Genomic DNA, 27,666 nt, shown 5'->3' on the forward strand with positions numbered 1-27,666 from the left:
ACTCATTTGGTGTTGGGAGACAGTTACCAGTTCTGCATCTATTAAAGCACTTCCTAAGCAGTAGTATGCACTCAGATAATCTTAAAGGAGATCAAACCAGAAAGTTTGAAATTTATATTTATGATAGAATGAACCTTTACAGTAACAAATACATATATAACTTATTACCTAAAGAGCTTTTTTTGTGGTTGGAAACCTCTGCAATTTTTTTTTGTTTGTTTGAAAGAGAGATTTACATATTTTAGTTATAACAAAACCCAACTCAATCAAAACTAGAAGATTCAATGGTAGAGATTGTAGGTGCATCAGTTTTAAACAAGTAGTGCTCCTTTTCTACCCATAGTCATTGCAACCCACAGTTCAGGCTGGATATCAGGCTTATATCTCAATTTGTGTTTTTTCTCTAATATGGTTCAGTGTGTTGGTATGATATAAACATATCGAGGGACTTAACAAAATAATAACATGCATCAAAATACTGACCAATTTTGCAAAGTAGTTTTATTTTTCAGCAGACTGTGGAACTTTATGTAAAACAAAGGGTGCCTTCCCTTCCATTTCTTTCCAGGAACTACATCCTGTATTAGTGTGCTCTGCCTTTTTGGTTGTCTTGGTTCATTCCAGCAAACATTTTTTCTCAAGTTAGCATTTCAGAATTCAGTGTCTATGAAGTTGCTCAGGTCTTCTTGATGGACATGTTGGGTGACCTGTGGGTTACTTGCATGCATGTAGTCCTTCCGGTTTCAGAACGCACAGCTGACTGAGGAGGATGAGAAATTATGGCTCAGAATGACTTCAAATGACTACGCATCCCAGCAGTGTGAATGGCAGCACCAAGCTGTGGTGATTCATTCCCTTGGCACTGAAATTGCCAGCGTTTAGAGGAAAAGGATTACTTTTGAACAAAGAAATGCTTTATCCCACAGAGAGTACAGACATTGTAGAGTTATTAATCAGGGCAGTCATCCTGCAAGTAGATTTAACTGCAGGATTTAATGTAGAAGGAAACCAGAATTATAGTAGGAGGGGATTGTGAACTCAAAGTAGTAGATAGAACTGCATATTTTAAGGACTCCTTAAATTACACCTGGGGAAAGGTTCACTCTATGCGTGCTAATGAAGATTCCCGTTTGTGTGGTTCACAGTTTTCTTTGGATGGCATCTACCTAGTATGGTAATTGCAGCTGGTTGTAAAACAGGAAGACAACCAGTTTAATTTGCTCTATTTTCCACTTCAATATCACCGCAGGCTGTTTCTTTGCTGTATCTCGTATGCAAAGCCAAGTCAGCCTCATCATTAGTGAGATGGGAGACCTCAAAGGAAAACTCAGATGTGGCAGGTGATTTTTCGCCTTCTGGCAGTCCTTCTTTGTACTCAGTGCTGAAGCATGAGCTGGGAATTAAGGATTTTAAAGCACTGGAGCAGCTATTGTCTTTATGAATCATAAAGCTGAGGTGCTATTCTCATATGACCATTGCAAAGCAATTCAGATAATTCGGAACACCCTGTCTCAGCTTCACTTCTTTTTGGAAAGTGCCTGAAGTAGATCAAGTCAAATTCCTACCTTGTCTTCTGGATATCGTTGTGGTTCAGCTGAGGAAAAAGTAGTTATGCACAGATTGGGGATGATTTCTACCAAGTATCTAAAAGACGTGCATGTTCAAGTGAAAAATTGCTCCAAATATGTCATGGTATTAATTTTTATTTAAAGTCACAAATATTTCTGTACCTTGTAATGTATATTATACTTGAAAGCTTCCATTTCATTTACTACTATAAAATCCTGCGTCAAACAGTGTGTAAATTCTTGGTCTACTAGTTTCAGCAAGTCAGAAGCCAATATTTTATTAGCAATCATGGCATTGGTTGCTCAGGAAGAGGTTTCTATTTGATCTTAATAGAATGTTCTGTGATCAGTCCATGTAATCATGGAGCTCATCCTTTCTCCCACAGACTTATCAGATCATTAAAATGGATATCTATTCTTTCTCTGATGTTATAGAGGAGATTAGCATCTTGGTACTGCTACATTTAGTGAAATAAAGATTTAAGAAATAAGGAATAACTATAGTTCTGCAATGTGCAGTTTTAAGTAGTCTTTCCTTCTCAGTGCATAAGTTTGTTAAACTGAGGTTGAATCTGTAGATACATCTTAGCTGCAAATTTCAAGATTTAAATGGCAAGTTTTACTTATTTCGAACCAAATTGTCACTTACCTGATTTTCTGATTGGCGTTTTTCTTCTAAACTCTTTTACCTCTAACACACCTCTTTCAGAATAGCTGTCTGTTCAAAATGTGTTCCAGACTGGTCACTCATAGTACTGAGACTAAAGACAGCTTTTCCATTTTGTGTTATCTCCCATCTGTGATTATGGAATAATACGTGTTTTATCTTCAGCTCCTTGGAAGATGTAGGAGATTTCAGTAATCTCACTGAATTCTTCTGCTACATTTATAGGGACTCACAAATGAAGTGCAGTATGAAGGGAGTTAAGTACTGAGAAATTCCTTCCAGAATCAGCTGCTGTACAACTGTTAAAACTGAAATTGTTCTTTATTTCCATGTTTTTATTGAGTCTTATTTCCGAGAGTGTGCAACATATTCCCTCTCCATAAATAATGATCAGTTTAACTTACTGCATGCCAAAGATATGGGAACCCCTTCCTGACTTTCCCACTGGGACCTCTTACACTTAAAAACCCGCAGAAAGGAAACTATCTTTGGTCATCAGAAGACATATTAATGCCCAGTTGTATAAAGAGAAAGACAGTCTAAATCTCTGCCTCAGTTTTTGCAGCAGCTGACAACTTGTTATTGCACGTTAATTATCGCCTAGCTTACAGCAGGATCTAGGTAATAATTTATGTGGAGGGAATTGTTACTGCTTTACTGAAAAATAATAATAAAAAAAACCAACGGGTTTTTTAACTACCAACATTTCTGCCACTGTGTTTTCACCCTGGCTTTCTTGAAAATCCATCTATACACGTGTGCATTTTCTTCTCTGGGTGTGTGTATTGCTTTTACCAGTCTACCCTTCATGGTCCTTCTTAGCTCCTGGTAAGAACAACAAAGTTAAATTTCATTTGTTTTGCTGAACTTTTATTCACAGCAGTTTCAAATTCATTTTGCTGGTATGCTTTTGGGAAATTTCATGTCTGGAGGGAGTTAAATAGAGAGCTAAAACATTTATGGATGCCTCAGTTCATTTGATATGGAAGTTATTTAGAATGCATTTTAAATAGCACATTTGTAAGTACTGCTGGTTTGCCATATTTCTTATAAAATGTCAAGTATCATTCAAACAGGATATCTGATTACAATGCAGCTGCCTTAGTATTATTAAATTGTCTTTTTTTTGTTTTACTAGAACACAAAAAAAATAAACTCTGGTGTTTTCAGTGCAAATGTGTTATTTTTGAGGTCAGGGATATTTTTATCATGTTCCTCCCAGACCCATGTCATAACTTCTTTTCATATAAAGATATTGTACTATTTTTACAATTTATCAATTAGTTTATAAAGAAAAAATAGTGTTCAGTTCTTAATAATGGACATACTTCTTAGTGAATTCCACTGATATTGGAAGACATAGTGTTGTTTTGCTTAGAGATGGATGATTGTATTTCCAAATTAATCTCTCAGATAATGAGAGATTAAATAGACATGACACTTGGGGACATGGTTAATGGTGGACTTGACAGTGCTAAGTTTACAGTTGGACCCAATGATCTTAGAGGCATTTTCCAACCTAAGAAATCCTATGATTATATGTTCATGAGTGTATTTATTACTTTCATTATATTTTACTTGCAAAAAGGCAAATGTAGCTGGGGATGCTAAGGGGAGGCAAACAGCTGAGAGACAATGACCTTTCATTTCATTTTGGGGAAAAAAGTTGGGGAAGTGAAACAGAGAGACTGCTCCTTTAGGGAAAGAAAGGCTTTTTTTTTTTTTTAATGGAAATGACATTAGCATAAGACATTGATATTCAGAACAAACACTTTTGGATTTCCTTGCTTTTCTGAGGCAGAGAGGTAAAATCTTTCCATCTGGATTTTCTCTTGTATTCCCATATGAAAATCAATTGTTCTTTTTTCCTAAATTTTAACATAATTTTTATTAAGTTCCTGTTCATGTTTACATTATTTTGTAATTATTTCCTCTTCTTTGATCTCTAATTGCTTCTCCATATTCAGAGCATAATACTTTGTTTTGCTGGATGCCACTGCTAGACGTTTATCTCAGCCTGTCTTCCTTTCTTTCGTTACTCCAATGAGTGTTAACAATTTCTAAAAATCTGACAAGAATCATAAATGTCTAAATTGTACATTTATTGTAAGGTGTCAATTGATCATTGAAATGAGAAAGGGAGAAATGTATCCACTGTTTACTTGCTGTTGCTGTGGAGTGTGTGGTATTAGATAGAGGACATGAATTTTATTTGTTGTGTCATTATTTAAATAAGCAGTTATTACAGAAACAACTATACATCTTTATATGCAATTTTAGTTAATTAAATGCTTTGTAATACCTGCTTCTTCAGGATGTTGAGTGGCTGGTGAGTCACAGTTATCTAATTTCACTGTTATTTTCTAAACCAAATTCTGTCTTATTTTGCTGTGTGTATTGAACTCTATGTCTAGCTCCCTTCACTGACTCCATGTGATTCTTTCCATATTCAGCAACCTTGCTTTTCCTTTTCTTTTGAGAACTTTTAAGAATGACAGGCTATGCAAATATTAGTTGCAAGTCCAAAGACTAACATCTGTTCACTTCACTCTTAAATCCCAAAGACTGCTAAAATTTCAAAGTTTTCTTCATAGTTGTACATATCTCCAATCCTTTAAATTAATCTCTCTTATTAGTAACCTACTCTAATAATAAAAGCACCTTTTTGGCAAGTTGTTCTTGACAAAGTGCTCACGCTGGGGATGTTTCACCAGGACTGCTCTCAAAGAAGTTTGTGAAGTTCTTAAAACAACTGAAATTACCTTCTCTACCAATAGTTGGGTGGATCACTGTACCCTGGCAGTTGTCTGCTCTGGTTTAGTCCTGGACATATCTGATCATCTTGATGGCCCAGTAGGCAGAAGAGGGTTATTTTTGGCAGCATGCTTCAGCAAATGTTATACGTAGTAGAAGCGATTGTGCAGAGATGGTATATTTTTATTTCAGTCAGAGTTACAGTATATGATTTGTTTTTACTTGCATCTCCTACTTTGCTAAGTGAATATATTGTGTTCATTTCGCAAAATCATTCCAGATTACGGATATTTTGGGCCAAGGCCAATGGTATGAGGTTCAACAAAGCCAAATACTGGGTCCTGCACTCAGGTCACAACAACCCCATGCAGCGCTACAGGCTTTGGGAAGAGTGGTTGGAAAACTGCCCAGTGGAAAAGGACCTGGGGGTATTGGATGACAGCAGCTGAACGTGAGCCAACAGTGTGCCTGGGTGGCCAAGAAGGCCAGTGGCATCCTGGCTTATATCAGAAATAGCATGGCCAGCAGGACTAGGGCAGGGATTGTCCCTCTGTACTCGACACTAGTGAGGCCACACCTCAGGTACTGTGTTCAGTTTTGGGCCTTTTACTACAAGAAAGACATTGAGGTGCCAGAGGTCAACAAAGCTGATGAAGAGTCTAGAGAGTGAGTCATATGAGGAGCAGCTGAGGGAGCTGGGGTTGTTTAGCCTGTAGAAAAGGAGACTGAGTGGACCTCACCTCACTCTATGACTCTGACAGGAGATTGTAGTGAGGTGGACTCAGCCTTTTCTCCCAGGTAACAAATGATGGGACCAGAGGACATGACCTTAAGTTGCACCAGGGGAGATTTAGATTGTGGGTATTAGGGAAAGTGTCTTCATGGAAGCGGTTGTCAAGCATTGGAACAGGCTGCTCGGGGAAGTGGTGGAGTCACCATCCCTAGAGGTATTTTAAAGACATGTAGATGTGATACTTGGGGACATGGTTTGGTGGTGGACTTGGCAATGTTAGGTTAACAGTTGGACTTGATGATCTTAGAGGTCTTTTGCAACCTAAATGATTCTATTATTCTATACATACTTACTTAAAATGAAATTTCATCAATCCAAACTCTTTTGTCCTCTTCAGCTAACTTTATATTTATCTGGTTGCTTGGGTTTTTTTGTTGGTTAGGGTTTTTTTATTTTTTTGGGCTTGGCAGCCTAAAGCATCACAAGGCACATATTGTTCAGGATTTCAAAGAGCAATCGTTTATCTTTGTGGATACAAGTAAACGGACAATGATGGCCCAACCATCTGCTCAAGCTGCTTGAGAACAGTCTTCTGTGCAAATGGCATGAAAGGTAATTTAACCTCAGAAGGTGCCCACAGAGCTTCAGTTCTGTTTACCATTGTGTCTTTGCCAGTCTAAAAATAAGTCATGCTGAACGGAAAAAAAAAAATCCCTTCTTTACCAATTTAAAGAACAGATCATCAGCAGAGCTAATTTCAGCTAATTTCATCACAAGGAGTTGTTTTTCCCTTTCTAGTATTTTTTTCAAGTAGCAAAGAGTTTTCCTGGGATAAATGGTATCTGTCTTATAATTGTTGCTGTAGGAGGCTGTTGTTCTTCAGAGTACATAGAATATAATCATAGAGTAATACTCAATGCTGAGTGATACACACTTTCAGCATATGAATTGCAATTCTACCATTACCTGTGGTTACTTTGCCAGCCACTGTGTTTAATTGAGGAAGGCAGCTCTGTTAATAAGCAAGGTTTTTTTGCAGAGGGGTATTCTGTCCTGGAAATTATAAGTGCCTTCTCTGGCTGTTCTTTTTCAAAGCCTCAGTTGGAGTAGTTTCTCTCTAGTCCCGGTGAAACTTTAAAATTATTTTTAGTTTCCTTTCTAAATTTCAATACAGATTTCAGGATAGAAAAGAAGGACCTTACATTAATCTCACTGTCATTTTTCCAGTTCCTACTGGCTATGGTGTTTACAAACAGGGTTAACAAGAGCAGCCTTTGGGTGCTGTCCCACAGCTTTAACTTCTGTACTATCTTCTGCTGTCTGCTGTGCTAAATTCTTCAGTTCCCAATGCTACAAATAAAGCAGTTTTTGTTTCTCTCATGCTATCTGTTTATACTCCATTCCTCCTGCTTTGTGGTAGGTGAGACTAGTCCAAGACTTGAGACTGTTTTCTGACGAAGACTGGAGGTCAGATCAGACCTTGTAGAGCATGTTCTCTGGGATACTGTGGCTGTGAGGTTATCTTGCATGCTGCTGTGGGAGGAGAAGCAGAAAATGCATTTTCCTGGCTGCTTTGCCAGATAGCTTGTTCTAAGGACATGTGGGAACATCATCTGCAGAAAGATAGATAAAATCTGTATTCAAGAAAAAAACTTGGATTAAAAAAATGATGAAGATAGTGCGTCTGTGAGAAAAAAAGTATGTCTGAGCTGGTTTTGTTGCTGAATTAGCTACATTAGTTTAGCTAATCTAATAAGACACAGTATTCCTACTGTAATAAATACATTCTGGACATAAAAACAGACCAATGTTTTAGATTTAATTGCAAAAGAGTATCCAGTCTTGATGGTGGCATAGCTTTTGTTCCAGCTTAACAACATAAGCCTGAATCATACTTTTCTTGGACATTTTCACTTCAATTTTTTTTTTTAGGCAGAAGAGGTGGAACATGACAGATTTGAAAATGTTTTATATAGCTTTCAACAAGAAGCAATTTATAGCAACTTGAAGTTACATAACTTCCAACTCCACTTTGTTTCATGGCATGATTTAGATAGATCTAGTACTTTCACAATAATTCAAAGGAATATGCAATCAGTCAATCCATTTTATCTATTTTAAGCATTTCCAAGGAACCATCACTGTAGTTTATACATTCTAAGTCTGAATACAAGTGACAGTTTGCCATAAACAAGTATTTTGCAAAATATCAAGACGAAAAATGGCTTTATTCATTTATGAAATGAAGACTTCCTCAAATAAAGGAATCCTCCATGCTGCTCATTGTGTTCACTACGCAAATTTGTGCTTTAGGTAAAATGGGGAAAACTGCACTTTTCATAGGAAGATGATGGGTTTGTTTTGCAACAATAAATAACTAATAGATCTATAAGACACCACAATTATCAGAAGGACAGTGTAGTATGACCTTTTGGTAGTTGTATTGGCCTCGTCATCATGGCTAGGCTTCACAAACAAAGATTTGGGAAGGGCTCTACCCACGTTTGTTACAAGCGCGTTGGTGGCTAAAAAGGCCAATACAAGATAGGCATGTCCGGTTGCAAAAGGCACAGCAGAAAGACTCCTCAGGTGGTATATTCTGCAAGGCACGAATCTTTCTGCGTTGTCTTTTCTCCTCAAGGGTGAGTGTATTGGCCTAGATATAGGACAAATGAACAGAAGAAACATTTTTTACAGAAAAACATTTTGGATAATCTAGGAGGGTATCTAGGAATTCATCCAAATGGGTTCAGAATACTTGTAGCCAGAGGTAGATTGAATAAAATCATAAAATAGGTTATTCAAACCATTTTGCAATATTGTTTAAATGAATCGTTGCACTTTTAATCAAGTGAATAATTCATGAACATTCATATAAAGGAATTTAATCAAGGCATCTGCTGAATATTTTCACAATGTTGTACCTATAGTACTATCAAAGCAATCCTTCAACCTCAGCTTATACCTCTGTGTAGTTTGGATGTTTGGGTTTTCCATCATTTCAGCTCACAAAGAAACCAGGGAAAATAAGGTTAAATAAAGGTTACCCAGCTGAGAAAAGCCAGACTAAGTTGAGAAAAACATTAGGAGAAGTACAATCAAGACCTAGAAATTTGGTGTATTTAAAAAACAACAACAACAACAACAAAAAAAACCCCAAACCAAAACTATAAAATAAACCCTAGAACAACAGAGAAGAACTAGCAGAAAGAACATTCTGTGTCTCAGGAATATTGTCTGCTTTTGACTACATTAGCATATTTACTTAGAATCCTAAAATGTTCCCTCCTTGCTCATTGTTCTTCCACATCTGTAGGGTAGATTTCAGTGGTTTTAGTGTACTTTTTCAATCCACATGAAAGTCTTACTAGAAAGAGGAAGAGAATCATGAATAGAAGTTATTAGTGGTCAGGAGCTGTCACTGTAATTCAACAAAAAATGAAATCCTCTGCTATTCTCAAGCTAAGAGAAAGAATTCTGGGAGACCCTTTTAGTATTCCAGAATTTGAGAGCTTAGTTTATTTTCTCTTTCTCAAAAGGTACATGATAGTTCTCTATGTTATTGTTGAAATTTTACTGAGCAACATAGCATTATTAGATTCAGAGAAAGTGGGAACTAGAGTTTAGGTGGGATTTGACTTCTACCTCATGGACCATATTGGCCTTCAGTAGTTGTTGTTCTTTGAGTAGTAGTCTTCCCTCAGATGAAGTGGTCAGGAAAGAGAAAGGAGTAAAAGCATATTGTTACTGTCTCATGTGAAACTTTTACCTTAAATGTGTATTTTATTGAAGGCCTGAGACAAAATGTGAAGAAGCTGTTTCCCAGTGCAGGGTAATACCATTTCAAGCGTCATTCTCGCCCATACCACGTTGCACTGACATTTCATTTAATGAGCTGTAATTGTCTGCTGTCATCTGCCACAGTCTTAGGCTGTGGCTGGCTTTCAGTTTGTAAAGAGGACACTTCAGTGCAGGCGTATGTAGGTAGGTGTCTAAATGCTTACTAGGTATCTAAATTCTTATATATAATAAATGGACTATATGTTTTCACAGTAGTCAGGCCAAAAGAATGATTCAAATATCCGTCTCCTGTAGGTTCAAACCACTGACACCTTTGTATGCCACTAGCACCATTTGAAATGTGGCAGTGTATATGAGACATTCATCTGGACTCGATAAATGAGCCCCAGGACCTGTAGGAGACCTGCAACCTTCAGAAGTACTAGCTGGAGCCAGGAAGGAATATTTCAGTATATTTCTGTGGGCAACTGAATCGGGCCTTAGCTGTCTAGGTAACAGCAAACTTAAGCATCTTTCTTGCATGTAGACAACAGATGCTGGGTATGTTAATCTGAACTGAACTTCATCATATATAACTGTACCTGTTGGATTTTCTGCAAAAAGCCTCACCGACATGAGAATCATGCAGAGAACTAGAAAGACTAAGGAGAGTCATCCAGATTTTGTCTTGTTTGCTGTGGTCCTTTATAGAAGTCTGACAATACTATACTATACCAAGGAGAACTCTTTGAGGGCAGGCCATGAAAATTGGGGTTGAAACAGCTGCCAGTGCAAGCCTGCTGGCAAACTGAGGTGGAGAGGTAGAAGCTCAGGTTAATGGTCATGAGTTGAAACAAGAGGTTTAGAACGGTTATAAGGAGGAACATTTTCACTCTGAGGACAGCCAGGCACTGCATTGGGTTGCCCAGAGATATTGCACTGGCTCCGTTTTCTGAAGTGTTCAAGACCCAGTCGGACAAAACCATGAGCACCCAAGTCTAGTCTCACAGCTGACCCTGCTTGGAACAGGTGCTTGAATTAGAAATTGTCTGATGTCCATTCCTACCTGAATTTTTCTGTGATCTTAAGATACATTATTTCAAGAAGTGAAGCCAATAGCATTTCTGTTGAAGCCCAATTAGACAAAGACAGAACTATTTCCCCTTAACTGAAGGTACAAGGATGGTAATTTTCCCTTGGTGATAATAACAAGTGGCCACAGAAATAATTGAATTAACACTGTAGTAGTACAAAATAAAATAAGGGTTGGGAATAGAAATGGTTTGTGAATTTTTTTCGTTACGACCAGCATTAAAAAATTTTAAAGGCACAGGAAAATTTAACCCCCCCCCAACAAGCAAACAAACAAACAAACAAAAAACAACAGCAGAAGTATTTACACAGTGGTTTGTGGGGGTTTTTTGTTTATTGGTTTTGTTTCTTAATATTATACATTTTTGCTTTGAAAATATGAGGGTTTTGTAAAATTAAATCCTACTTCCTTATAAGTGAAACAAGGCAAACACACAGAAAGGAGAAAGAAAAGGTAACAGTTTAACTTGCAAATAGAAATCTAGCATTTTCTCAAAATAAGGAAAACATGGGGAAAATAAATTTCAAGTCAGTCCCATCTCAGTGGAGCAAAAACTTCCCTGTATATTTGAGGAAACATTTAAATAGGTTTTATTACTTCTCTAATTGAAACCATACCTTGTTTCCTTAATCATAAGATACATATTGCAGATAACCTGGCACATACCGCTAGCTTTCCCTATGCAAAAAAATAATTACTTAATTTTGAATTATGACACATTTGTATAGAATGAGAGTTGCATTATGTGAAAAGATACTGAATTAGTTTTTGCCTTTACTACTATTATAAAACAGCTGGTAAAAATGAAAAGGAATGTTAAAAACCTCAATTCCTGGATGTAGTGAGCAAAAAGAAACAATGTGGCAAAAGTACACAAAATTATACATAAACAGAGAACCTGTATTATAGGAATGTTTTGGATTAAAAATTGTGGGTTTAAATTTAAAAAAATTGAATATAAATAAAATAGTAAAGCATAGTTGTCATAGAACAGTAATAAAATATAAAATATAAAATAAAACTGATGTGGCCTCACCTTGAGTATTGTGTGCACTTTTGGTCACTGCAATATTAGATAAAGAAAGATATAAAGCTATTGGAGGGCATCCAAAGGAGGGCAACGAATATGGTGAAGGGCCCGGAGGGGAAACCGTATGAGGAGTGGCTGAGGTCACTTGGTCTGTTCAACCTGGAGAAGAGGAAACGGAGGGGAGACCTCATTACGGTCTACAGCTTCCTCGTGAGAGGAAGAGAAGGGGCAGGCACTGATCTCTTCTCTGTGATGACCAGTGACAGGACCCAAAGAAATGGCCTAAGGCTGTGTCAGGGGAGGTTTAGGTTGTATATTATAAAAAGGCTCTTCAACCAGAGGGTGGTTGGGCACTGGAACAGACTCCCAGGTGAAGTGGTTACAGCACCAAGCCTGACAGAGTTCAAGGAGTATTTGGATGATACTGTCAGGCACATGGTGTGACACTTAGGGATGATGCTGTACAGGGCTAAGGGTTGGTCTTGATGATCCTTATGGGTCCCTTCTGACTCAGCATATTCTGTGATTCTGTGATTCTGCATGAATTCAAAGAGCAGTGTTTGAGCAGTCTCTGGAATGCAGAAACAGCGATCTTGCTTTGTTATTCAGTGTAAGCCAGTTGCATACTTGAATAGAAAGGTAGCTGTGAGTATTTGAAATTTGGTTGCTCCTGTCTATAACCAGAGGCCATGTACCGCTGAGCTGGTGACCTCTTTTCTAAAAAAAGTCTGACGTGTGCTGCAAGATTAGGTAGGATGCTAGGGCTTGTGTTTCTTCAACAGCAGCAAACAATTTAGAGTGTGCTCATAATGCCACAGTTCTTTTCCTACAACTTAGAAAAAACAAAATTTTGGTGGAGTGTAACCAGGGTAGGTACTAGTTATCTACCAAGGAGCTTAGTTGCGTCAAAATGTTGAAGGATATCTGCAAGAACTTAAATCTTTTCAGTGATACATTCAGGAAAATACAGATCGAACAGTATTAATGTCAAAATGATTTTTTATTATGTCCCAAAATTATTTTCACCCTTCTTCACACTGTCAACAGTCTTACCTGTTCTAACACTGTCTTATGCTAGTTTCTGAGAAGGGTACCATTGAAGTTCATAAACAGTTTATTACAGTAGTACCACTTATTAGTGTTTCGGGATTTTTCCCTTTTGTAGTAAGTAAAGGAAGTTCTGTAAAATTGGTGATCAATAAAACCTTATAAGAAGATCTATTTTATTTTGCTGATTTAATATCCAACTCCCAAACCCTCAAGCATGACTTTTTTCTTTTTTATCTCTTCCATTATTTTCATACTACTAGCTGTGAAGTTTTTTTCTGATTGAACCTTGAACTGATGAAATATGTTGTCAGTAGCATAAAGTTGCATAAATGTACACATTGTTATACTGGCTCTGGAGAATTCATGCATGCATAAGATGTTTCACACATTTATAAATAGTTCAATTAAAAAAAAAGAATTCTATATTGACATTTTTATCTTGCCTAGTGAAATGGGTTGATCCATTTAATTATTTCTAATTTTTAAAAGTGTCTTGTTATACAGTTATAGGCTCATTAGTTCTAGCTGAAGGTTTTGTTTATGTAAACATATACATAAATATAGGTATTTACATATAAAAATACTTGATTTCTGTTTGATTTGTTCCTCTACTGAATCTTTCACCTACTGTTTGATTTTTATTTCCTCTAATTCATTTTGACATTTGCTCGAAATGTTCTGCAATAGAAACACTGCTACATTTCTCAGATATTTACAAACATCTTACCTTTTGACCCTATACAACACATCTTCAAAGAAAATAACCTAAAGGAGAAATTTGTATGTTTAAAAAAGAAATTGGTAGTAGGGGTTTTTTGGGCTATTTTTTGTGTGTTTTTCTCTCAAATGTAGGCTAACACTTGTCAGCTGCAACTATGCTGCCTAGAAAAGTTGTCATCTTAATGACAGAGGTATTATAAATGTGTATTTTGAATTTCTATTCAAAAATGCTGATGCTTGTAAATAAATAATAATTGTACTAGTAGTTGTGTCAAGTTTTATCAGAATGTTAGGTATAATATTTGGATTATGATTTGTTGCATAATGTTGAGACTGATGGTGTGTTATATATCTTTTTTTGTATGACATGGAGTAATGTTTGTAGGATGTATCCAGGAAAGTGTGGCATTTATCATTTGGCCATTGGAAATGGCATGGCAAAGCTTATAGGCTTTATTTGAGTGCTATAATAGTTAAATAAGACTCAGGATTATCTTTTTCATCTCTCTAAATTATTGCCAGTAGTTTCCAAAGGAGAGGGGTTACCTCTCATGCATGATTAGCTCTTGAAGTAAAAAGAATATGGACCTTCCATGGCAGGCAAATCTTGCAGTCAGAAAGGAACATGGTGCTTTCATGCTTCTTCAGAAATAAGACACATTCCTTTTACAGTGTTTAGGTGCAAATTTGCAATTGAAATAGACGTGATGTCTTCCACTTCACAATCTATTAATTTGACAGGTGTTAATTCTTGGGGGAATACCAACATTTTAATATGCTTTTGGTGTGCTTCTATTTCAGCACTTTAAATCAAGTCATTAAATATTTCTGATGGTTCCAGATTTTTAGAAGAAAAATAGTTCAGCAAGGTTGGTAAATCATTTTGTCATTAGGAGGGGTGATGCCTTGAAAGTTAGTAAAGTCATGAGATTTATTCTTGCTACATGTGAGAAAATTACATTTGTAACATGATAGATCACCTCTGAAATAAAATCTACCTTGGAATTGGCAATCAGCGCATAGCACAATGAAATTACAAAAAGTAACTTGAGTATCGGAATGTTAAAATTAAAGTAATTCATAGTTTTAATCTTGAAGTAACATTTAGACTACACCACTAAAAGAAGAAAGGATACGTCCAAGGTACAAGGAGAGGTACAAGGGATTTCAGGGCATTATGCTATAAATGGGTTGATATCAAATAACGTTGGTATGAAAGTCACAATATGCTAATGGGCTTTAGAAATCTTGAATTAAATTATTTAGTGATTTTACCATGCTGATGGAATATTGTCTGTTTCATTAATTATATCCATTGCAAATAGGATATCTCTTTTCAAGGTAGCTTTAGTGCAATAGTTAACCACTAAAAAGTCAAAGAAGCTAATCCAGCCATATGTTCTAAAGTAAGGGGGTTGATAGCCAATTTTGCAATACATGAGTAGGAATTTTTCCAAGTGGGGAGATTATTTTTGCTAAAACAAAAGGTTTGTTTTTCTGTCAAACAAGTTCTGCATTAGAAGCTAGTCCTGAAAGTCAACCAGATTTCAGAAAGAGTGAGAAAAGAATAACAGTGTAGGCCCTTTTTAACTCTCAAATTATCATCAAAATTACCACTTGAGAGTATTTTATTTTACCATTGCAACTAACATGCCAACATAAGTCGCTATGTGTATCTTTCATTTTTATAGACACATAGAATACTGGTTGTTTTTAAAGTATGAATTCAATTTTACAAAATAGTCACAATAAAGTTAAGATGAACTCTTACAGCTACGAACATCACAGGAAAAAGTGTGAGGGTCATATCTGAGGCAGAATTAAACAGTGCATATATACAGTTCATAAGGTATAGTTAGTAAGTTAAAGTAATAAAAGTCCAATGTTACTATGGGATTGTCTCTGTTAAAGGTACTTAATAAATATTCCAGGTTTATTTTACACACTTACTGTTCTTGCATTCAGCACCATTTTTATAATTCCTAAATGAAGTCATCCCAGCTGCCTCAGTCACTTATATTAATGAAACATAATGTATCTATGTGTTTTAGTATTAAAACCGAAGGGAATATGACGAGCTAATAGTAATTGAAAGGAGATTAACAGGTCTCTGTTATGTTCAGTAGTAATCAAGTAGACTTTTTCTCCCTTTTTATTCACTTATTTCCAACAACTTCTCTTCTGAGACTGACCCCTGCTGGAAGCTTTACTTTGTCTAATAAATGAGTGTCATCAGAGCTGCTTTAGTTGTATAAACTCTCCTCATAGGCAGCAAAATTAATTTGAACCTTGACTGTACTTTGAGAGATCTGACTTATTTGAAACACACTGAAAGTTTCTGGGAGAAACACATGCCTAACCATACTGAAAATATCGGGGTACAAAAAACTTGAAGGCTGGAAGGCAAACTGGAATTTGGTAGTTCCATTTCCACTAATCACACAGCAACTCTCGTGCACAGGTGGCCTCTGTTCTTCACAATACATTGAGATTCATACTTTCCTCCAATATATGTCACTCAAAAAGTATTTTCCAGTTAAACACCTTTTGATCCGAAAAGGTAATTTCATTGAAATGGTCTGAGCAGTTCTATTCTTGGTTCAATAAGCACCCAGATTTTGTTGAGAAACCTTTGTTTTGCCTTTAAGTCTGTCTCTAGAGGATGATGAAAATCTGGACTCATCGAAATGTGGACTCATTATCGAAATGTGGACATGAAATAGTTATCTTTTTATTGCTATTGTCTGATAAAACTGAGCTTAAGTTCCTTCTGACCACAGGACACTTGTCTGCTTGTCCTCAGGTTGGCAGCTGTAAATCCTTCTGTAGATATGAAAACAAATAAATAAAGGAAAATAGTGTAGTTTTAGTAAGTATTTGCAATAAGATTTTGCTAGTAACCAATGAGAAATTTAATATGTAATATTAAATATGAATTGTATAGTAAACTTTTACTATTGCTTTTACAATCTCCTACTGTTTTCTATATTCTGCTGAAAGAAGTTGATTTTTTTTTCTTTCATCTTTGTTAGCTTTGTTGTGTATTTTTAACACAATATCACCCGAGATCTATTGCATATTCCTGCAGGACAAAACATTTTAAACCATTTTTTACTGTTTTGCATCTTCATTCATATTTGTATTAGCCACAAATGAGGTTTTATTTTGTGTACCAAAATTTGCAGATCTGTTTTGACATTGACTCCCTTTTCAGTAGTCTTACCCAACCAGTGCTGAAGATTTCAGTTGCAAGATGGTGTCCCCTAGAAAATAGGGACTGTGTAATGAGTGTTTCCCCCTTCACTACTTGTACCTTGCAGTAGGAAAGCAGTGAGCATAAATAACAAGATACAGAGAACATATGTAAAATTAAGATCTAATCTACCTGTACTGCCTCTGTATTTATGGGAGTTGTCTTCAGATTTTTTCCTGTGTGCAGCTAGGATTCCATCTCAGGAGTCTGAAGCTGAGTTTTGGAATTAATATCGACTATGACTGGGGAGCCTCACATCTTTCTTGATAATGTGCATACTTGTAACTTCTCCTCTATACATTAGTGTGCCTTATTTCTCTGTCAAACTGCACAGTTCTAGAAAACTGAATTGCGTTTGAGCATCTGTTGTGGTTAATCTCAGATTATTTCTTTCCTAGCCTTAAGCATATTTTAATGTGATATTCACTAGAAATTAGCAATGCTAAACAAATTAATCTCACAGAAAAGAAAGTGCCTTAAGAAAAATGTAGAAAGTATAAAATGCCCAGATTGATCATGATAGCGTGAATTGATTCTACTGAATTATTATGGGAAGTTCTTATTTATCATGTCTGAAAAAACTATCTTTTTCTGAGTTTACATAGATGTATATCATATACTCATCCTGTTCTTTACAGTAAACAGTGATAAACTTGAGTGACAACTGATTTCCTTTTGTACTTTCAGGAATAACGAGGTGCAAAATAGCCATATGAAACGGGAAATTTGGACAATTTGTCATTAAAGAGAAGACAACTGCTGTCTTGAAATAATTGTCTGCATTGGCCAGAAATAGTTTCATATTTCTTTTATATTTAGGTCTGTAGAAGAGAAGTTTAAAGCCCCAAATCATAAGTATTTTTGAGTTACAAATGCCTGCCAAACTTCCTGTAAAGCTGGCAGTTTCTAAATAAGTTTTGCCTAAATTAAACATTTGGTAAAGTCTTCCCATATAAGCTATAGGAGAACTTGGAGAAATAGAAAGTTTTTAGGACCAAAACCTCCCATCTTGCTTTCTATGCAAATATGTACATTTATCAGAGGTACACAACTCCTGCCTTAATGTTTATGTAAAATGGTATGCTTCTCTACTGTTGAAACCTTCATGCTGAGTCATGGACATCTTTCTGACAGGAAAAGAATTTGAGGCTCTGTGGAAATTAGAAGACTATTATATATGAAGAATCTTCCAGATCAGTCTTTTTTTTTTTAAACCATTAAAATTTTGAGTGGACAGCATGATGACAAATATGAACCAATTTAGTGATTCTGTGACTGAGCTGCCAAATATCAACCAAATCCCATGCAACACCTTAGAGAAGCACAAGGTTTGCTCTGCTCTCTGCCTGTGGGTACATCATCATTTGGCACAATATACAAGTTCCCAGAAGAGGTTCTCCAGCCCCAGGAGAGCAGGAGGGAGGAGAACAGGGGCCGTTTCATTGCCCCTATTTTAGGTTGAATTTTTTTCCCCTGACTAGAGTAATTCCTGATTATTAGATGATTGAATTCAAGGGGGTTTTACTGGCAGAGCTGGCAGAGCACTGTAGAGCAGTCTCAGTCAAGGAGACACTGTCTGTAGGCTGTTGTATAAGAGAAAGATTTGTACAACAGTTTCTCCATTAATGGACCAGAACAACCTAGGCCACTCCAGCTTCCTGAGCAAAAGTCTCATGAGTATTAACAGTTCCTATTTATCTGCTAATGGATAAATCAAGTTATGCAGAAACATGAATAGAGCCCCACAGCATGCCCTCCGTGGTGTATGGATCTTCTCTTACAATGTGTCATTTGCATACTTCATACTGTTTATTTTTCACCGGGTCTTATGGGAAGATGAAATAAAAATACAGGATGCCTTTTGTTAGGATAATTTATATACATAAAAGAATAAAATTTGAGCAGGTTTTCACAAAAGAAAATTAAATAACTTTGCCAGCTATTTCACTTAGAAATTCTTCAGCCTTAATAAAAGGAAACTTGACTACATGATGGATGACTTCCAAGTGCTGAGTGTGATGCTAACATGAGCTTTATCAGTAGCTAATGTTCTTGTTATGCATCACCCATACTTGATTGCAAGTATCACAAGTAAAAATCTGAAAATTTATCATTCTGAGTCTAATCCATTGATTTTTTTTCATTGATAAACATAATTCTGAGACAAAATTCTACTGTAAAGGAATCTATTATGGCACAAAAATCTTGATTTAACATGATGATGCATAGCAGCTCAGGAGAATGTGCTTGTTTCTCTTTTCTGTGTTTAATACCTGGGTGTGTGATACCAAGCATAGCTGAGAACTCAAATAAAATAAAAGCCATCTATACTTACTCTTACAGGTACCATTTCCATTTCCTGGAAGGCTCTTAGATGTCCTGGTTTTGGTGGGACAGAGTTAATTTTCCTCTTTGTAGTTGATACAGTACTGTGTTTTTGGATTTAGTATGAGAGTAATGTTAATAGCACACTGATTGTTGGTTGTTGCGAAGTAGTGCTTAAACTAAGTCAAGGACTTTTCAGTGTCTCATGCTCTGCTAGTGAGGAGTTGCACAAAAACCTGTGAGGGAACACAGCCAAAACAGCTGGCACAAGCTGGCCAAAGGGATGTTCCATATCAAAGAACATCAATGCCCAGTATATAAGCTGGGGGGAGTTGACCAGAAGCCACTGATTGTGGTTCAGGGACATGATGGACATCGGTCAGTGGGTGGTGAGCAATTGTATTGTGCATCACATGCTTCCCTTGGGTTCTGTTACTGTCTCTCCCTCTTCTTATCATTACAAATATCTTTACTGTTGTTATTGTTGTTAGTAGTAATAGTATCATTATTAGTATAATATTTTTCATATTACTGTTGTTATTAACATTAATGTTATATTTTGTTTCATTTATTAAATTGTTCCTATCTCAGCCCCTGAAGTTTACATTTTCTTTCTGATTCTCCTCCATGACTGGGGATGTGGCATGGGGGAGTGAGCAAGTGACTGCGTGGTACTTAGTTGCCAGCCGGCGTGAAACCATGACACTGATCTTACTTTCCAAATGCCACCAAGAGCTGGTAACACTGCAGGTTCCACAGAGCAATTCCTGTGAGTTGGAAAGGGCTCACTCTTCTGCTTCAGTTGTGCGTCTCTTAGCACTAATGCTTCCAACTTAAGGAAAGCTCTTTTATGATTGACTATACAGCATTATATAATTTGCATTAGATAGGTTTTAGTCTTCTCACTGCTACTGTATTCAGTGTGCATTATTCTTACCCCGGAAAAGCACTCTTGTCTTCACTTTCTTTGCCAGTCTTTCCAGCTTGATGGTTGTGATTTTGATTACAGTTTAGGCCTCATTTAACCTGACTGTCCTGAATATCATCCAGCAAGCAATGGCGTATTTTTTACGATATTTTCTTCCTTGATTGCCATGTCACTCTTTGCTAGACAAAATTGTCTTTGAGGTCTGAAAATCTGTGAGGAGGAAATGTAAATCCTCTCCTTCCTATCATAAGTCTGTGATACTATATACCAATACAGCAGTGAATCTTTCATTTTAAGGATAGAACTTTATTTTGCCTGTTTTCTCTCTATAAACTTTCAACCAGATGAGTTAGGAGAGGTGGCGTGGGAAGGGGGAGTGCCTGTGGGTGTTGAGGGAGGGAAGGAAAAGGAGTTGAAGGAAGTAAGTTATGGAATAAGATGTGCTGAGTGTGTTTTAGCAGAGTGCAGATATTTCTAGAAAGACATTATCCCTCCCAGCATTTGTTGGTAATCCGAAGGTAAGAATAGCTACATGGTGGCCTCAGCTGGGAAGGATCAGAGCATGAACTTCAGAGCCAGGTGGTGTTCTTCAACAAGTGCCTAGCATCTGAGCCAAGGAGAGACTTTTGCAGCTCATGTCTGCTTTATATCTCTGTTTTCTGAGAAGCTCTCATTTGTAATAATATTTATCATCATTTTGGCAAGTGCTTGGGGGTTATTCTATCGGCTTGCTTGTTTTGGGAAGACCTGCTCAGCTAAGTAATAAATAAAATAGACATTGTGATATAGGCTAGCAGGATAATGAGAAGGTGTCTCTTTCAATTCCTTTCGTATTGACAGTGCCTCATTTCCAATCTTGTGCAAATAATGAGAAAAAATTAATAATGGCAGACATTTTTCATAATGGAAATGAGTTTGTAAATTTATTAGAGAACCATAGGTGCTTGTATTCCTGCCACGATAAGGTCCCCACTTTGTTACTCAGTCACACCCTGCTGTTAATTTTTCTTTTTCAAAGGTACCTACTTGAGCTTTATAGAGTTTTGAAAACACAGGGGGAATTACTTTGCAATGACAAAATGGTTACAGTGAAGACAGAATAGTGGCTCCTAATTGCTAAATAAAAAACTTCAGTTTGGATGAAGAGCATGAATTTAGAGTAATCTGCTTGTCTTTAGAACAGTAGTAATCAGAAATTATTAGATAGAAAAATATAAAAATAAATTATTTTCTAATATTCTTTCATTCTCTAAGATAACAAAGTAAGTAATTTCTAACACTTTCTAAGGGAAATAATTTTCCATTTTAAAAATGTCACAGATCGTCTTCTTATTTGCAGTAGGTTTTAAACTCTTCTGATTTAAAAGTAGTGCCTCCGCTGTAAGTTAGCCGTGTGCTACATTCCTTTACACTTTACAAGGCTTCTTAATACTGTCAGAGACTGTGTATTTGTATTGTATGTGCAAGCAAGTACTGTTCTGCCTAATCAGGAGTGCAGGAGAATTAATCTCTCTGTGGTGCTTTTTGGTCTGAAAAATTCCATAAAACAACACCAAAACAAAGAAACTCTGTATTGACTTATACAAAGGTTGGTAGCAGGACTACATCAGTAGAGCCTAATGCTCATGTCCTAAATACAGAATGATATGAAGAAATGAATTGGGTAATCCATAGAACTCCTCTTAATAATTTTTCTGTGTGTAACTAGAATTTACTCCTTACAAACATATCCTAGTAAGAACTTGTACTTCCACGTTTTCACAGATAGAAAGGAAGCTACATAAAATGCAAAGAATACCGACACCCCCAAATGCAGTACTTGATCTGTGTTAGTGTTCCACATTTAAATAAAATAGGTGAATAGTACTGGGATAAAATTTACTCTATCTCCCAGTGCAGTGATGGATATTTCCTCTAATATAAAATATAGTCCATAGGGTGTTTAATTAGAATATGATTTAGGATCTGTAATTTGTTTTTAGAATCCATATTTCTTAAATGTCTTTGTAATTTAATATATGTTATCATTTAAGAAGAGATAAGAAGCCCCTACCATTTGGAATTGAAAAAATATATGCAGCAAAGCTAATAAAAGCAAAACCAAACAAATAATGTGGACATCAGAACTTGAACAGCGAGCTGTACACCTGTCCCTTCACTATCCAGACCTTAAGCCCTTGTATACAAGCATTCATCCAAAGAAGAGAGGTGATCTGGAAGGAATGTGTGTGGCTTCATGCTTGCACGTGTTCTCACCAGTGCAGCACAGCTAGTGAGGTTGGAGACTGTTTTGCTGCAGCTGTCAGCAGCAAATTTCTGTCCTCCTTGTGCACAAAGGAGTTGTGTCTTGTTTTCTGAGTGTTGAAGTGATGCTGTTGTCCCTTGGTAATACAGGCTGTGTCCCTGCAATACAGTCTGGTGTGGAGGAGTCAGCAGGGGAATATGAGGAATAAGCATATATACAGAACTGACAAGAACAGTTTTAGTGGGACCAGGATTATGGACACTTGAGAAATGTGCAAGTTGTATTGATAACATGACTTATCTGTGCTTCATCCATTAACACATACTTATTCAGATGACCCATTTTTAAAGTAAAAGCCTCACATCTTATGTAAATATGCTATTAGATTTCAAGAACCTGCTGGAAAGTTTCCCAGTTCTGCCTTTCTGTATCTAGCCAACGCTTTGACAAATCCAAACAATGTGGTAGCTTTTTAGCATACCCTGCCAGAAAAGCAAACAAACCGAGGACAGAAGAAAATAAGGTGATTTCATCCTGCTGATAGGATATGACAGCACACTGAGGCAAGGACTTAACATTCATTGGGCATGAAACAGAGGATAGACTCAGTCATGAGTCCCCTTTTGTTATCAAGCTTTCACAGAGTGAGAGACTGGACTGGGTAATTAGTATGATCTTCTGTCTGTATGTTGTTTAAATTTAATGTAGATACCGTTCACTTCAGCCAAATAACTTTATTCAGACAAAATAATTTTGTCCTTCAGAGACTAAATTTGGAGTTCAGAGAAGAGGAAAGATCAAAGTATCTTCAGTGTGTAAAGCCACTGTGATGGGAGGGAATTAACTACATAGGACAAGCCTAGTTGGTCCTAGCAGGCAATTGAGGTCCTGTGCTGCAGAAGCAGATTGAGAAGTACTTGAAAAAACAAGACAGTAGGAATGAATCTCAGGTGGTTTATACACACTGAGGCGCTGACCAGAAGCTGAAAGATGAGATAAAACCTCAGGAGCTTACATGACAGCGTTGCACAAATGTGAGCTGAGACTGGGCTGTCGGACTGTCTGGTTCCTAGACGGAATGATCCTCTCCTTTGGTAATTGTATTTTTGTTTCTTATTACAAGATGTGATACCTTGAAGGAAGAACCTGGATGACTACACCTGTGTGTTTTATATGCTGAGACATTTTATAATGTTCTGAAAGAAATTCAGGCATGATGCACTTTGGTTTTGGTTGGTTTGTTGGGTTTTTTTTAAGTATTAAGAAAGGAAGTATTTTAAAAGATATGTGTAGGTATAAAAAACAAGTGAATGAAGATAATGTAGAAAATAAAAGAGTTCTTATTTTAGCCAAAGATTATGTTTTAACAATTTTCTTTTGTTAGTCTTTGAATATAAAATGAGCATGAGACAAATACAAATGACTGTGCAATGACAAAGATGGTATGTTGTGACTTTGAGCAGGGAAGTAGCTTTGTTTTGTACATCTTTTTATTATGTTTATAAATATGCATGTGCCTATTCTGATGCACAGAATTAGAGACTCAAAATTTTTAAATTAACTGTTCTTAATGTCTCCTGTTTAGCAGGCTGGTTAAGAAGTACAGCAAAGTTTAAGAACAATGCAAAATTATGAGGAGTTTAGTAAGAACATGCTTATATAAAGCTATATATGGGCAAAAATTTCTATCTAAGCAATATGAAATATGGACAAATTAGCTGAATGTTAGTTCTCAAATGGTCACTTAATTATAGTGTGCTTACAGAGATACCCTGACTATAAATATCCTGCCTATAAATGCAGTCCATATTTAACAGTTATTGTTGAAGGACACTTGTAACTGTCAAAAATGTGCTGTACAATGGCTAGCATTTATCTTGCTGATGGCTCTCATTCATAAATTTCTTTCTAAATGAACAAGTTCTTCTGTACAGATTCAGATTTTTGAGTTAGTGGAAAATAAATGTCATAGGGTCCCTTTCTTTCTTCCTTCTTCAGGAAACTAAAACAAATGACATACCTGTTTCCCCTCAAACTCTGTGATTAGTTTCACCCCAGAACAAAACTTGTACTCCATAGCACGGATACTTTCTGTAGAAGCATTTAGGCAGCCCTTAAGTTTCAGATATAGGTAAGTCAGTAACGTTCCTGGTAACAATAAAGATGAAATCTTTTGAAATGGGTTACATAACTTGCTGCAAGTGCAGAGATGGCTTGGCATACATGTTTAATGGTTTCACCTGTGGTGATGCTTGAGGGCAACCTCCAAGCCTTAATGCTGAACTCTAATTAGTGTAGACAAGATCACAGCACTGGATTTCAAGGGAATGCAAGATAACCTGCAGACAAATTACCACTGAAGTAACATGACGGGTCCTGACAGTATGTTCAAATCATTTACAGAAAGAAATACATCCATCAACTCCAACATTTGCTAATATTTTGGCTACCAAAACATTTTGTGCCCAATAGGTAGCTAGACTTCTGGATAAGTATAGAAGTGGCACTGTAGCTGGAGGGTTTATGGTAATTCTATAAGCAGCAAAGTGTCTCTGCAAAGGAGAGATAAACAGCTAGTAATCCTCATAATTCCCCACTGATAGCCTATCCATCTCTGCTATAAATTAGAAAGCCCAGAGATTAGGAAGGCTAGGCAGGGTGTAGCTCACAGCATTAATCACAGTATTAGGACAGCAGTGTGCTCGAATTCTGCGTCCAAAGCTCTGGTATTTCTCTCTAGGTTAAAGTGACATAATGTAGTTTGGAATACATATCATGTAAGCTGCCAACTCAATGCAGAGATGGTTTTACAGAAGACACTGTTATAAACTTAAAATTAAGGTATTGACTGCAGAATGAGGAGCAATGCAGTAGTTTTCACTATGAGGACTGTAGCTGAGATTTTGTAATCTCTTCAAGTTTCCAAATTAAGATTTTTTTTTTCTTAATATGTGTTTAGGATTATTCAGGTAGAATTAGTGTCAGTTTGTTCTCATACCTCTTGGTTCTGGGAGTATATTGTGCAAATGATTCTGATCTTTTGGAGTTTGCATGCGGCCGTACAAGCAAAACTGGTAATGTAGTCATTGTCTGTGTGCAAATTCTTATTTAAAGGTAAAATATGAATGAGCACCTTTAAAAATTAGAGGTTAGTTATTAGTTCTCATAAGCACATGGTTGAACTAAATATATTTCATCAGAAATTTTCTTGATAATAACATTTCATTGAAGTGGTAGTCAGATGGAGATTGAAGAACTGTGGTTTGGCCTCCATAATAGTATGGGTTTTATTCCAAATCCTTTGCAACTTTTGATTTAAGATACTTAATTCCAAAAATGGGTATTTTTGTCATCTGCTTTTTATTAGATGATACATCAGAATATACATTTTATGTGTTCAGATCTCCACTCCCTAATTTCAAAGTCCTTTTGAATATATTCACAATAATTGTACTCTGGGAATGTAATTGATGCCTATGTTATTGTCACTTCAGCCTTTTGGAATGCCTAGTTCAATGAACTATTGCTTGAGGGACTATTTTGAGAGAGAGTAAGTTGTTTCCAAAATTGACAGTGCCTCAACAAACTTATTATCCTTACATGCACAGTAGCAGTGTATAGGGCTTTTGGGACAGTGAAAGTGTTTCCATCTTGTATCTTCTTGCTTTGGAGTGATGATAGGGTTTCTGGTTTTGCAGTCATGAGAAAGGCTAAATGGAAATATCTAGAGGAAGGAACTTCCTAACTACAATATGAAAAATGTCTGCTCAGCAAAGGGAGAAAGAACACTTTAATATATATTCATGGGAAAAAAAAAACCAAACCAAAACCAATATATCTGAAAGAGCTAGAATTATATGGAAAAAGGAAGATTTTGCTTTAAGTGTTTGAGATATTGTGAAAAGATATGAATTTTCATAAGACTGATGGAATAATAGGATACAGGAACATAAGGTGGCAAAAGAAGCACCATTTTATCATCAGCACAGAGTAATTTAGACTCAGCAGATTCTGTAACGAAGTTGAAGATTCATGTAATTGCAAATAATTGTCTGTGAGATGACAGCATAAGGCAGAAGACAGTCCCAGAGAGATGTCCATAAAAAAAACCCAAACCAAACAGTTAGAGAAAATGCACCCTTTAGGGTAAATCCGAAGTTCACAACAGGGAACTGTGGAAGATAAAGCACCAACCCACAAAATGCAAAATCTTCCAGCAAAAGGTAAGACATATATGTAAGACATCAGTGGAAAGACATTTTGTAAGACAGACAGATCCAAAAGGGAACATTAGCACTGGATGACAGCAAAGAAATAGATCTTCAACAGCGTATGGAATGTCTTTGTATGCAGCTAACTTCTGAAACATTTTCACCGAACTTTGAATGTCAGCATGTTACTGATAATGGCCTGATCTAACTATCCACCACAGAGATGTTTGAGAAGAGCAACGGAGATTTTTAGGCAGCTTTTTTATCATATTAAGGGAGTCTTCTACAGTCACCACGGTTTGTGTCTGGACGACAACCAGCAGAGTTTCTGGTGGGGAGGTGAATAAGGACTTTTGCATCTGTAATAGTTGTTCAGCATGAACAAAGAAGGCCATCTTAACTGAACTTTGAAGAAACTAAATCAAATGTTGGTGTTGAGACTTTGAGCTGTTTGAAAAACTGGCAGAAGCCATTAGGAAACAATCAATTCTATAAATACTTTTAGAAAGTGATGTGCTTCAATCCTATTTATTTTCTAGCACACCCAGAAGAGGATTGTGTGCCTGATGACAGAGATGAGGAAGTAAAATTCTCATCCTCTTTACTTCCTCAGGAAACTCAACAGGTGTGGGACTACAGTTTGGAAAACTATTAAGATCTATCCTTCCCTTCCAAAGTACTTTTAGAAAAAAGAAAAAAAACCCAAGCATGTAGTATCATGACTGGTCATTTCAGTGTGGCTAAGTGAATATCATATTTAGACCTATGGATCTGAGGCATAAGAATTATATTCTAGTTGTATTTGTATGTCTGTAACAATACTGGAGCACGTGTGTAAACTATTTTTAGTTCCATTATATTCCAAATTATTCAACATTGCACAGTCAAAGCAATGCTGCTGTCAGTTCCATGGTGTCCTCAGTTCTGAGCATTTTGTCAGATTATATCACAAGACTTGTTCAGGGTATTGACCACCTATAAAAAATCTGATTGATTCTGTTTGCTCTAATTTGTTATCACATAGGAATTCAGAAGTTAGAAAGAATGTAGGATTTTTTGGTGGAGTATTTGATGGTTTTAGTCATTAAACAGTCGTTTTGTTTGTTCTATTCACTCTGCATTTTCCCAAGCTCATCATAAAATAAAGAAAGGGTACTGTCCTACTCTTTACCTGTGCAGTTATGTTTCATTGACTAGGCAACCATGGACTGTCCTGAACATTTCCCAAGGTCATTGGGAAAATATGTCTTTATGTAGGAGTATCTGATCAACAGAGGGCAGTCTAAAACTTCTCTGTGTTGAGCCACTC

At 36.5% G+C, this 27,666-nt stretch overlaps 1 protein-coding gene across 12 annotated transcripts in view; it reads left to right on the forward strand.

Moving 5' to 3' along the window:
* Nucleotides 1-27,666, forward strand: part of DLGAP1 (DLG associated protein 1) — a 413,568-nt gene that overhangs the window by 72,072 nt on the left and 313,830 nt on the right. Inside the window, exon 1 of one of the 12 annotated variants that reach the window (XM_051773119.1) lies at nt 9,998-10,014. The exons of the other annotated variants lie outside the window; for them this stretch is intronic. The gene's annotated coding sequence lies outside the window, so the exon portion shown is untranslated. Of the gene's footprint in view, nt 1-9,997; nt 10,015-27,666 lie in introns of those variants that run through there. 12 annotated transcript variants of the gene reach the window in all.

Source organism: Manacus candei, unplaced genomic scaffold, assembly GCF_025592945.1.
Source record: "Manacus candei isolate 608988 ecotype Guabito, Panama unplaced genomic scaffold, ASM2559294v1 h1tg000008l, whole genome shotgun sequence".
Lineage (NCBI taxonomy): Eukaryota > Metazoa > Chordata > Aves > Passeriformes > Pipridae > Manacus > Manacus candei.